Here is a 12,371-nt window from a genome sequence, read left to right on the forward strand (position 1 = left end):
AGCACAAGAGGTTCATGCCTGAATAAACCTCTTAACATCCCGAGCCCTATGAGGCCACCAATATGCTCCGGCCAAGAGCTTCGAGACCTGCATGTAGCCTCGTTGGTGAAACGCATTGGACGCATGCGCCCAAGTGAGTACCTGATCCCTAAGAAGAGGAGGGACAAAGGTCTCGACAACCGGCTCAGACTCAGACCATGGCGGGGAGCTGGCTTCCGAAGAAACCGCACATACGTGGTGACAACCGCAAACAGATTCCTGGTCTGAGTCCGTATTAAAATCGGTACGAGACACCTCCATGGGCTCAGGAGGTAGGACCTCAGGCTCAGGTGGTTCCAGCGGCTCGAAAAATTTTGGGAGCGGAGTACCCTTCCGTTTTGAGTGAGCACGCTCTAAGCCGCGCTCCGAAAAATGGAGGTCAATGTGCGAGGAGATGGAAATCAACTCTTCCAAGTTCGTAGGAATCTCTCTGGTAGAAAGAGCGTCTTTCACATGCTCCGCTAACCCTTTCCAAAAGACAGGGATAAGGGCCCTATCAGTCCACTCCAACTCGGACGCCAGTGTGCGAAAACGAACGGCATACTGTCTCACCGAGAGAGATCCCTGAGTGAGTGCGAGTAGCTGCAGGGAGGTGTCGTGCGTGACCCGTGGACTGAGGAAAACCTGCTTGATGGCCATCAGCAGGTGCGCTGCGGTTCGTATATTGGGATCACCACGCTCCCATAATGGCGTTGCCCATTCTAGGGCCTTGCCCGACAGTAGGGATATTATGAATGCCACCTTGGCCCGTTCCGTAGGGAATTGTGCAGCCAGCAGCTCCAAATGGATCGAGCAATGGCTGACAAAACCCCTACAGGAGGCACCATCCCCGGAAAACTTATCAGGCAGCGGGAGGCGGGTAACTATCGGCGCAAGGGTGGACATGGACAAACGCGCTACTGCATCTGTTAATGCCTGGACAGCAGCATCAGTGGCTTGAGCAGCAGAGAGAGACTTCTCAAGAGCGGCCACCCGGTCGACAAGTTGCTTAATGCAATGCAGGAGCTGCTGCTGTTCTGCCATCACTAGCCAGACCCTGGCGCTAGTGTAATGTTAGGAGTGGCGGAAGACACTAAAATAAAAATATAAATAAAGTGCCTTCGCCACTCGGGGTCCACCGTGCGGTAGATGGAACGACCGCTGCTAGGTGGTGGCAGAGCTATAGGCGGTAGAGTGCACAGGTTTAAGTGCGTCACCAAGTGCACTGAACAAACTCTGCTGAGCTCACAGAGCTGTAATTATAAATGGTAACACAAAAAGACGCTGAGTCTGTTCAGGACACAGAATCTCAGCGCAACACACGTGGTATGCGGTCACCGGAGAAACACAAGGTAGCGATACTAACTCCGTAAGGACCTACCGGAAACGTGTGCAAGGCGTCGCACCCGCGAACGTCACTAGGAGCTGCAACTGCAGCGCGGCCATAGCAGAGCTGCTGCAAAGACACTGCTGACTAGCAGGCGCAATGCTGACGCTTAGGCTGCTGTAGTATGGAGCATAACACGCTGGCGCTGGTACTGGCACTAACACAAACACTCACACATGCGTAGTATCAGAGGGTAGGGGTTTCATAATAAGTCAGTCACCAGTCCATGCATCCATCAACAAACATACAACAGCAGTATGGCTACACTAGCGCATGGCGGAACGGCCATGCGCACTTTTTATAGCGCACGGGACCTTCCGGAAAGCTCCAAGAGTCCAGGAAGAGCCAATTGGATCCGGAGCGGGACCTGAACACCTGACTCCCGAAGTCCAATGGAAGCTCGTCCCGTGAGCATGCCCAATAGATGGAATAAAGGACTTAGCCTCTGGAGACAGTTGTTGTGAGACAATCTCCTCAGCAATCCCTTCTGCTGCAGCAGATGGGCAAGAGACTGCAGCATGTGAGAATTTGGGTCTCTGTCTAGACGTGTCAGAAACCAGATTCCTAATACAGATGCACCACCACCATCAGCACCAGCTGGCCCCCCACACCCACATACGCGGCCTCTTCCATCAAACTTCAAAATGTTGCAGAACATGAACCCAAAATAGCATCACATATATGGTACTGTATCAGAAGCGTACAGCTCTATTCAGTCAAAGGATAATTGTCAATCTCCATATACAGTATATTCTATCAGTCACACAGAGACGCTCACAGGCTCAGTATGGATTAGACAAGAATATAAGTAGAAAAAGTGTACAGTATCATCAGATAGCAGGTATATATAGTATACTTTAAACATTCTAAATCTCCGTAGATATTTCAGGAGGCAGACACAGACGCTCTCAGGCTCAGTATGGATTACAGCACAATATAAAAAGACGTAAAACGGTAATGGATCTGAAGAGTACAGCTGTACACAGTGTAGGGGTCATTGTTGTCAATCTCAGTATTTATTTTCACAGTCAGAAAATAACTCTCACTTGGTCAGTTTGGATTAGACCAGAATATAAAAAGCAGTAAATAGGTAATGTATCACAAGCGTAGAGCTGTATACACTAGTGTTGGGGTAATTTTTAAATGTACATCTAAATTGCAGGAGTAACCCACAGACTGTTACACGCTCAGGATGGATCACACCACAATATAACAATATAACAAGAAGATCCGCAAGAAAAAATCACACATGTGGGACAATGTTCCAGGTTTCAATGATACACTTAGAGTGGTGGGTGGAGGAGGACTTCCTGGCAGAAAGGGTATACCAGATACCAGGTATATATAGCCTAGTTTAAACATTAAAAATGTACGTCTATATATTCAGGAGTAGTGTTGAGCCACCCCGCTAGTGTTCCAGTTCCTTTTGGTTCGTCGAACACGAGGCAAGTTGGTCGAATGTTTGTCGAACGTTCGACGAACAACGTCAAACACCATTGAAAACAATGGCAGGCAAACACAAACACATGCAAACACATAGAAAACAATCACAAAACACCTTAAAAGGTGTCCCAAAGAAGACAAAATGCTCAGAATACAAAAAATAACATATGGAAAACGGCAACTACATATAGAAAAGAGGTGGAGGAGTAAAAGGAGGAGGAGGAGACACAGATATAGGCATGTCATGCCTTTATGAAGTCAAGAAAGGTTGGAATAAAAATGTAAAATACCAAAAAACAGTAAAAATGTGAAATCGAAGACGATCATATACCATCGAACTTCCCACCATAAATTAGGCCAACTGCTGATCGGGCGGCGTTATTCCCACGAACCTCCGAACAGCGTCCATGAAGGCAAAGCGTTTGGTTTCCGGGGGCAGTATAGTTGCAAAGCTGAACCTTAAAGGAATGTCCAGAAGGGCACCATCAGGAGTGGAGCCTGCGGCTTAATTTGACTCCACCCGGAAAACCTCAACCATGCCAGCTACAGAAAAGATTGCAAGCTTTGTTGATTCTGTGGGTGGTGGTGGATGTCCGTTTTTAGATGTGCTAGCGATTTGTCAGCTTAATTCCGTTAACGAACGAGACTCCGGCATGCCCCCGCAGTACGCATCAAGCTTACTAGAGGGACACGTGAGGCTCTGGCACGCAAGATCGATCAATAACAGGTCTGTCATGCCCTTACATGTCTGGGGCTGCATGCGCGCTACACTGAAAGGTCCAGCGTGTGTCGCTTACAGGTGCAGATAACCCGCTGAACCCCGTTAGTGATGGGGATCTGGGATTACAATTCTTCCCCATGAACAAGGATTTCCCAGTAAGTGCAGGTCAACCGGAATTCCGGAATTAGGCTTAACCGGCATTCCAGAAAAAATGAAAAAATTAAGTGTCCAAACCACAGGTGCTGTAGCTTGCTAAACAGTTGGGCTCCTCTGCTGAGTAGCAGGCAGTTCTTATATAAACAGGCGACATAGCTTGGTTCACTGGTGGGCTCCTCTGCTGAGTAGCAGACAGTACTACAAGGCCCAAAAGGATTTTCTGGACAAAATGCGGTAAAAAATAATTAGAAACACACACGGTGTAGCTCCTTGACAGGTGTACTACACCGCTTGCTACCACACACCGCTACTATGCCATGAAACAGTCTATTAACATTGAAAACCATTATTAATGTGAAAATGAAGTTACGCTTTTGGTGAACGAACCGTTCTCGAACGGAACCTCGAACAGCCGAATTTTAAGCAAAGTGTTCGAGTTCAACGAACGGCTCGAACACCGCCCAAAACAGCTGGAATTTTAACTTGGCGAACAGGTCGACTCGAACACCGCTCATCTCTAATCAGGAGGCAGACTCAGTCGTTCTCAGGCCCAGTATGGATTCGACAAGATTGTAGAAAGTTGAGAAAGGATATAGTATCACCCGATAACATGTATATATGTAGCATAGTTTACACAAGAAAAACCTATGTCTATATATCAGGAGGCAGACTCAGAGGGTCTCGGGTCCAGTATGGATTTGACGTGATTGTACAAAGTTGAAAAAGGGTACAGTATCACCGGATAACAGGTATATATGTAGCATAGTGTACACCTGAAAAACCTATGTCTATATATCAGGAGGCAGATTAAGAGGGCCTCAGGCCCAGTATGGATTTGATGTGATTGTACAAAGTTGAGAAAGTGTACAGTATCACCGGATAACAGGTATATATAGCATAGTTTAAACATTAAAAACCTATGTCTATATATCAGGAGGCAGACTCAGAGGGTCTCAGGCTCAGTATGGATTTGACGTGATTGTACAAAGTTGAGAAAGGGTACAGTATCACTGGATAGCAAGTATATATAACATAGCTTAAACATTAAAAATCTGCGTGTATATTTCAGGAGTCCAACAAAGACACTCACAGCCTCAGTATGGATTAGACAAGAATCTAAAAAGTAAAAAAAGGGTTATGTATTCGAAGCGTACATCAGTATACACTGTTGGGGTATTTTTCAATCTTCATATATATTTCGGTCTCAGTAAGACAGTCCAGACTCTCCACAAGAGGAAACGAGATGGATACAAGTACAGATGGAAAGTCGACTGATTGCAGAAATTTTAGAATTGCTAATCATGGTAAAAACTCCCTGGAGAATTCTCAGAGGCGATGCTGACCCACAATTACTTTGTCTGTGGAGACAGCGAAGACAGTTATTGTGAAGAAAGGTTTGCTGTATCGCAGTACCGTGGAACCCATCACCGTTACTCATCTGCATCAATTTGTGATCACAGGGAGAGATGTAGACATGGTCCTCACTGCCTATCACGATCTGTCAGGTAACTTTGGAGTGCAAAAGACACAAGCCACAGGCCATAGGCGATTCTATTGGATTGGCATGAGAAGACACATTTAAAAATGTGGGCAGGAATGTCACACGTCTGTGAGTCGAAAAACCTTGAAAGCTGATGATAAACCACCACTGCATCTCATTGTGAGTCGACGTCCATAACAAATGGAAGCCATTGATCATCTGAAGATAGAGTCCAGCAGGACAGGGCATAGGTACGTCTTAACCATCATCTATCATTTCACCAAAGTTGTATCGGCAGTCCCAGTGAAGTATTTAACAGGCCAGACTACACAGTGGTGGAGCAGGGAGAGGTAAGTATTACAAGTGCTGGTGCCCTGAGCAAGCAAGGGGGCCCACTCGTGGGCGGCAGTACTGGCACAGGGCCCCTCATAGTAGGCCGGTGTGTTTGATGGCGGGTGTGCACCCCCACCGTCAGAGACACTTGATTCTACTATGAGGGACCTTGTGCCAGCGCCATTACCAAAGAGTATGCCCACCCACCTGTCCAGGGCATCGGCACTCGCATGGGTGCGTGCGCCAGGTGGTGACCCCGGCCCTGTGGGGGGAGGCAGCCCAGATAGGGAGGTGGAAAAATTGGTTTTACAGAACCACTCAGCACCCAGAATATGTTGTGCAGTTATATGTATATATAATAGGTTCCATGTGAGATGCATATCCCTAATGTATCAGCAGTGTCCGCCCTCCCCCCACCTTTGTAATTCCCACAGTAAACATCCGCAGGCTCTGGCCACCTGCGGCTTTTGTAATGCATGTCTGGCCTGACGCTTGTCTATTGGCCGACCCTCTGTATCTGTGTGATATATATTCTGTGTCCTGTGAGTAAAGTGTTGTCAGACTGGAAATACATGGAGAAGCAGTGATCTTTTATATGCGCCCATGCACTCAGAGGAATTCCAGCCAGCGTCCTTCATTCAGACTCCAGTCAATGCAGAGTGGACCTCCGAAAACACGGGGTGGGACTGAAAGAGGTACCCCAGCTTGGATGACCCCGTTACAATTGGCATATGTTGATGTTGGACATTCAGCAGCTGAAAATGGAGGAATTGGAGAAGTCCGCGGAAGAGGAGGACAAAAGCAAGCCATTTTTCTGGCAACCTACGTGTCAGCAGGGGAGGGTGGGACAAAATCCTTTGAAACCCATGCATGGTTCATTTTAATGAAGGTTGGATCATCAACATTTTCTGTCGACAGACGGGTCCTTTTTTCTGTCAGGATTGATCCAGCAGCACTGAAGACTCGTTCAGATAACACACTAGCAGCAGGGCAAGCGAGCTCCTGCAAGACTAGTCAAAGGGGAATGACCGGTGAGGGAGAACATCGATATGGGACGAGAAGTAGTTTGTTACCATTGTTGACAACTGCTGTCTCCTGTCACATTCGATCGATGCAGCATTACCAGACGTGTGAGCGGTACTTGAAAATTCAGTCCACAACATGGTCATGAAACCCCTGTCTCCAACGCCACTTCGGCTGTGTGCACCACGAACACCTCTTCCACGTTGCCCCCTATGGCTCATTGGAAAAACATCACCGCCGCTGTGTGCTGGGAATGCCTCAAACAAACGGTTTACCAGAGTTGCTTGTTTGTTAGCCAATATTAGCTCTAGGTTCTCCTGTGGCATGATGTTTTGGAATTTGCCTTTATAACATGGATCCAGGAAGCTGGCCAACCAGTAGTCGTCATCGTTCATCATTTTGGCAATGCGGGGGTCCCTTTTTACTATCTGCAAGGCATAATCACACATGTGGGCCAATGTTCCAGGTGTCAATGATGCACTGCGAGTGCTGGGTGGAAGAGCACTTTCTGGCACATCCACATCCCTCCAGTCATGCACAAACCCTGCACCTGACCTTGCCACGCCAAAATTTTTTATTGCCCCTGAGAAGCATCCTCTTCCCCAAAATAATCATCCACATTATTCTCCTCCTCCTCCTCCTCTTCCTCTTCTTCCTCCACCTCGTCCACGAGACTTCCCTGAGCAGACAATGACTGACTGTTATCAAGGCTTCCCTCCTCCTCTTCCTCTTCGGCTGCAGACGCCTGCTCCTTAATGTGCGTCAAAGTTTGCATGAGCAGATGCATAAGTGGGATGCTCATGCTTATGATGGCATCGTCTGCACTTACCAGCCGTGTGCATTTCTCAAAACACTGAAGGACTTTACAGAGGTCTTTCAGCTTCGACCACTGCACACCAGACAACTCCATGTCTTCCTGCAAACTGCCTGCCCGTGTATCCTCGCACAAATGAATTACTGCCTGCCTCTGTTCGCACAGCCTCTGAAACATGTGCAGGGTGAAGTTCCACCTTGTTGCAACGTCGATAATTAGGCAGTGCTTGGGAAGGTGGAGCAATCGCTGCAGCTTCTGCATACGACTGGAGTGTACGTTCGACCGGCGGATGTGCGAGCACAGTCTTCGCACCTTATGGAGCAGGGCTGCTAACTCCGGATAATTATTGAGGAAGCACTGCACCATCAGGTTCAAGGTGTGAGCTAGGCAAGGTATGTGTCTGAGATTTGAAAGGGCTATGGCAGCCACAAAATTCCATCCGTTATCAATAACTACCTTGCCTGCCTCAAGATGTAGACTGCCCAGCCATGGCTCAGTTTGTTGCTGCAAGTAGTCGGCCAGTACCTCCGTGGTGTGTCTGTTGTCGCCCAAACACATCATTTTCAACACAGCCTGCTGACGCTTACCACTAGCTGTTCAATAGTGGGACACCTCATGTGCAACACTGGCAGCTGAGGATGGAGTGCTCGTGCGACTGCGCTCTGTGGACGAGCTTTCGCTCCTGGAGGAGGAGGAGGAGAGTCGAACGCCTACAGCCATCTGTTTCCTATACCGTGGGCTAGGCAGCACTGTCCCACCGCCGCTGTCCCCTGTGGACCCTGCATCCACCACATTAACCCATTGCGCAGTGATGGACACGTAATGGCCCTGGCCATGCCTACTGGACCATGCATGTGTTGTGAGGTGCACCTTTCCACTCACCGATTGCTTGAGTGCATGGACAATGCGGTCTTTCACATGCAGGTGGAGGGCTGGGATGTCTTTTCGTGAAAAGAAGTGCCAACTGGGTAGGTCATAGCGTGGTACTGCGTAGGCCATGAGCTCGCGGAAGCTTAGGGTTCAACCAACCGGTAGGGCATAATCTCTAACGAGATTAGTTTGGCAATGTGGGCGCTCAAAGCCAGTGTACGCGGATGAGAGGATGAGTACTTTCTTGTCCTACTCAGAGTCTCTGGTAGGGTGAGCTGGACTTGAGAGCTGCATATGGTGGAACTAGCGGTGGACATGGTGGACTGAGAGAGGGTTGGTGATGGTGATGGTGTTGGTGGTCTTGCTGATGGCCTAGATTCAGTCTTTCGTAGCAATAACATTGTGATTCAATGACTGCTTTGCCCTGGCGATGACACCTCGAAATTTACTGCTGGTGGTGTGCTAACCGGTGGGCTTACAGTGGGGCAAGCGATGTAGCGTTGCTGGCTACCTTGATTCGGAGCAGGTGCACATGTGGTACGTGAGGTTTGGTAGTCCGTCCACGCTTGCAAGTGCATGGTGGTTAAATGTCTAAGCATGCAACTTGTATTCAAATTTCTCAGATTTTTCCCTCGGCTAAAGGTTTTTGCGCACTTCTTACAGATAACTTTTGCCTGATCATTAGGATTTTGTTCAAAAAAGTGCCACACTGCACTCTTCCTACTATGGAAGACATTTTGAGACCTTGCACGCTGTGCTAATTTGACCGTCTGGACAAGTTGTCCTGCAACTCTTTTGGTTTTTGCAACATGTTTTTGGACTGCTACGGTCATGCCAGATAACAGCTGTTGCGATGTCGTTGCCTGCTGCGGATCCTCCTCCTCCTCTTCTGAGTTATTGGTAGCGGCACCCTCTTCCCCCAATGGATGCCAATCTGGGTCAACAACTGGGTCATCCATCACCTCATCTTCAATTTCATGTGCACCTTCCTCTGTGTCACCGTGTAAGGTGGTATAGAATGCAGGAAGGGGCACCTGAGTTTCATCAGGGTCTGATTCTGCCTCAGTACACTGCGAGGACAATGTAGTGCTCTGAGTGAATGTGCCAGCAGAAAAATCTAGCAGTGGCTGTGCATCAGTGCACTCCATGTCAGATTCATCTTGGACTGGAGAATTCACGATTTGACTTGATAACCCAGGCATGGTATGTGAAAAGAACTCCATGGAGTAATCGGTAGTGTGGCCTGCCACATCCTTCTCTTTTGGTAGGGGTGAAGGACACAAGGAAAGGTGTTGTTCCTGACCAGGAGCCTCCAATGATGACTCAGTGCTTTTATTTTTTGAAACTTCAGAAGAAGAGGCAAGAGAGCTGGAGGCTGTGTCAGCAATGTAAGCCAAAACTTGTTCCTGAAGCTCTGGCTTTAAAAGTGGTTTACCTACTCCCAGAAAAGAGGGCCTTCGAGGCCTTGTGGAGCCAGACAATGACCCAGACTCAACACCTCCTGCCTTAGGTGCTATTGTGCTTTTGCCACTACTAACAGATGAAACACCACCACCACCACAACCATCAGGACCAGCTAGCAACCCCCGCCCACTTCCATGGCGTCTTCCACCATACTTGCTCATTTTTGTGAAAATGTACCCAAAACACCACCAGCTATATGGTACTGTAAAACAAGGTAGAAGGTGTATCTACTATTGGTGAGATTTTGAATTTCACTATAGATTTGAGGACGCTGAACTATTGTCTCAGGCCCAGGAGAGATTACACCTCAATGTAACAGGCTGAAATTGGATGGTGAATGACAAGGTTGAGGGTGTATGTAGTATTGGTGAGAATTTGAATCTCACTAGAGATTTGAGGACACTGAACTATTGTCTCAGGCCCAGGAGAGATTACACCTCAATGTAACATCCCCATCTTCCATCTCTCTGCACTTGGACTGTTTAGGCAGAGGGCGTACAGACGTGATGTCATCGAGCTCTCTGACCAGAATGTCACTGTCAGGAAACGCGGAAGACGTCACGGCGGTGGAGCAGGGAGAGGTAAGTATTTCAACTTTGCAAGTGCTGTGATCCTGAGAAAGCAGGGGGGGCCCACTCGTTGGCGACGGCACTGGCACAGGGCCCCTCATAATACGGCGGTGTGTCTGATGGCGGGTGGGCCCTCCGGCAGAGACACTTTTGCGTAATATGAGGGGCCCTGTCCCAGTCCCTCTGAGACACCGGCCCGATACCGATTAACCCCACTGCCCTGGCTGGCGACAAACACTCCATGTCAGATTCATCTTGGACTGGGGAATTCACGATTTGACTTGATATTTCACGGATCCGTGCATTTCTCAACCAAGAATCTGCAAAAACCCTAATCCATGCCTTCATCATCTCCCGCCTTGACTACTGCAACCTCCTGCTCTGTGGCCTCTCCTCTAACACTCTCGCACCCCTCCAATCTATTCTTAACTCTGCTGCCTGTAATGGCGCCGGTCGTAACCGCCGCCGCCCCCTAGCTCCGGGCCCCCCCGCGGCTAGTTCTTACCGGGTCCGTTGCGCGCCGCCGCTTCCTCCCTCCTCCGGTCCGCGCACGCCTCCTTCCTCCTCCTGCTCACGCGCACCCCGCCTTCCTGGTCTCCCAACAGCGGCTACCCCGCACATGCGCATTAGGGCGCGGGCGCGCGGCCGTCGGGTGGTTTAACCCTGCGGAGGGCGGTGGCCGATTAGTGGCCAGCCTATCGCCTACTGGCAGGGGATATATCAGGCGTCTCCCACAAGGGGAGGATGCCTGATTATTGTGTGTCCCTACCTGCTCTAATTTGGCCGCCTATAGGTTCCTATAGGTCTCTTTTCGTCTCGTACGTTACCTAGTCCTAGTCTTGCTGTCTCTACCTCTGGTGTCTGCCCTGTCTTCCTGCCCGTCCTCTGTCCTGCCTACTCCTAGTGTCACTACCTTCGCCTCCTCGGTTCCCTGTCTCTGTTCCGTCCTCCAGTGTCCGTTCTGTTCCCTGCCCAGCATCCAGCCCTCTGTCTACCGGTCCTCCGTTTGTTCTCCATCCTCCTGCACGGAGTTCCGGGCCGTGGTAAGCCTCTCCAGCCAGTTGCCTTCTCCAGTCCCTCGAGCCGCCCCTCTCGGTTCCAGCAGTCGCGGTTCTGCCCCCTGCGGTCCTGCCCCTAACGATCCCTGTACAGGGGTCGGTCATCACCTGGTGCGCTCGACCCAGGGGCTCCGGATCCGCGACCCAGAGGGTCCACTCTCGGACGTTATTTCTCTCTGAACATCACAGTATAATCAGGCCATGGATCCCACTGGAGCCGCCGCAGCTACGCAAAAAGAATTACTTTTTTTACAGGAAAACCAGACCCGGATAATGTCCTTCATGAAGTCCATGGACACCCGACTTTCCGCCCTTCAAACCGCCGACCCCGGGCATGCTCCCATGTTAGCAGGTCTCCAGCAGGAGCTAGCGCAGCAGCGCGACACCCAGTCCCACATCTTAAACTACATGGCGTCCGTTGATGACCACCTACTGTCCCTACAGTCCGCGGCGGCTGTCCCGATCCAACCCCGGGACTCAGTATCTCACCCTCCACCATGCCTGGGAAAGCCCCCCAGGTACAGCGGGGATCCCAAGCTATGTCGGGGCTTCTTGAACCAGTGCAGACTGCACTTTGAGCTGTTACCACAGCAATACCCCTCTGACCGCGCCAAGGTGGCATTTATCGTGTCCCACCTGGAGTGAGAGGCTTTGGCCTGGGTGAATCCTTTGTGGGAGAGGGACGATCCCGTGGTCTCTAGTATTCAAAATTTCCTTGATACGTTCCGCAAGGTGTTTGAGGAGCCTGGACGGTTGGCTTCTACTACTGAGGCTTTGTTCAACCTCCGTCAGGGTTCGCTCACCGTGGGACAATATGCCATCCGCTTCCGGACGTTGTCGTCGGAACTTGGGTGGAATAATGAGGCTCTAGTGGGTGCCTTCTGGAGAGGTCTTTCTAGCAAAATAAAGGACGAGCTTGCCGGTCGGGATACGCCTACCACTCTAGAGGACCTCATATCCCTGGCCACCCGTATAGATCTGCGGTTCCTAGAGCGTTCGCGTGAAGCAGCCAGGGAGAGGAGACCCTTTAGGCTC

The sequence above is a fragment of the Dendrobates tinctorius genome, unplaced genomic scaffold (genome assembly GCF_039654945.1).
Source record: "Dendrobates tinctorius isolate UK_male_01 unplaced genomic scaffold, ASM3965494v1 ptg000245l, whole genome shotgun sequence".
Taxonomy (NCBI): Eukaryota; Metazoa; Chordata; class Amphibia; order Anura; family Dendrobatidae; genus Dendrobates; species Dendrobates tinctorius.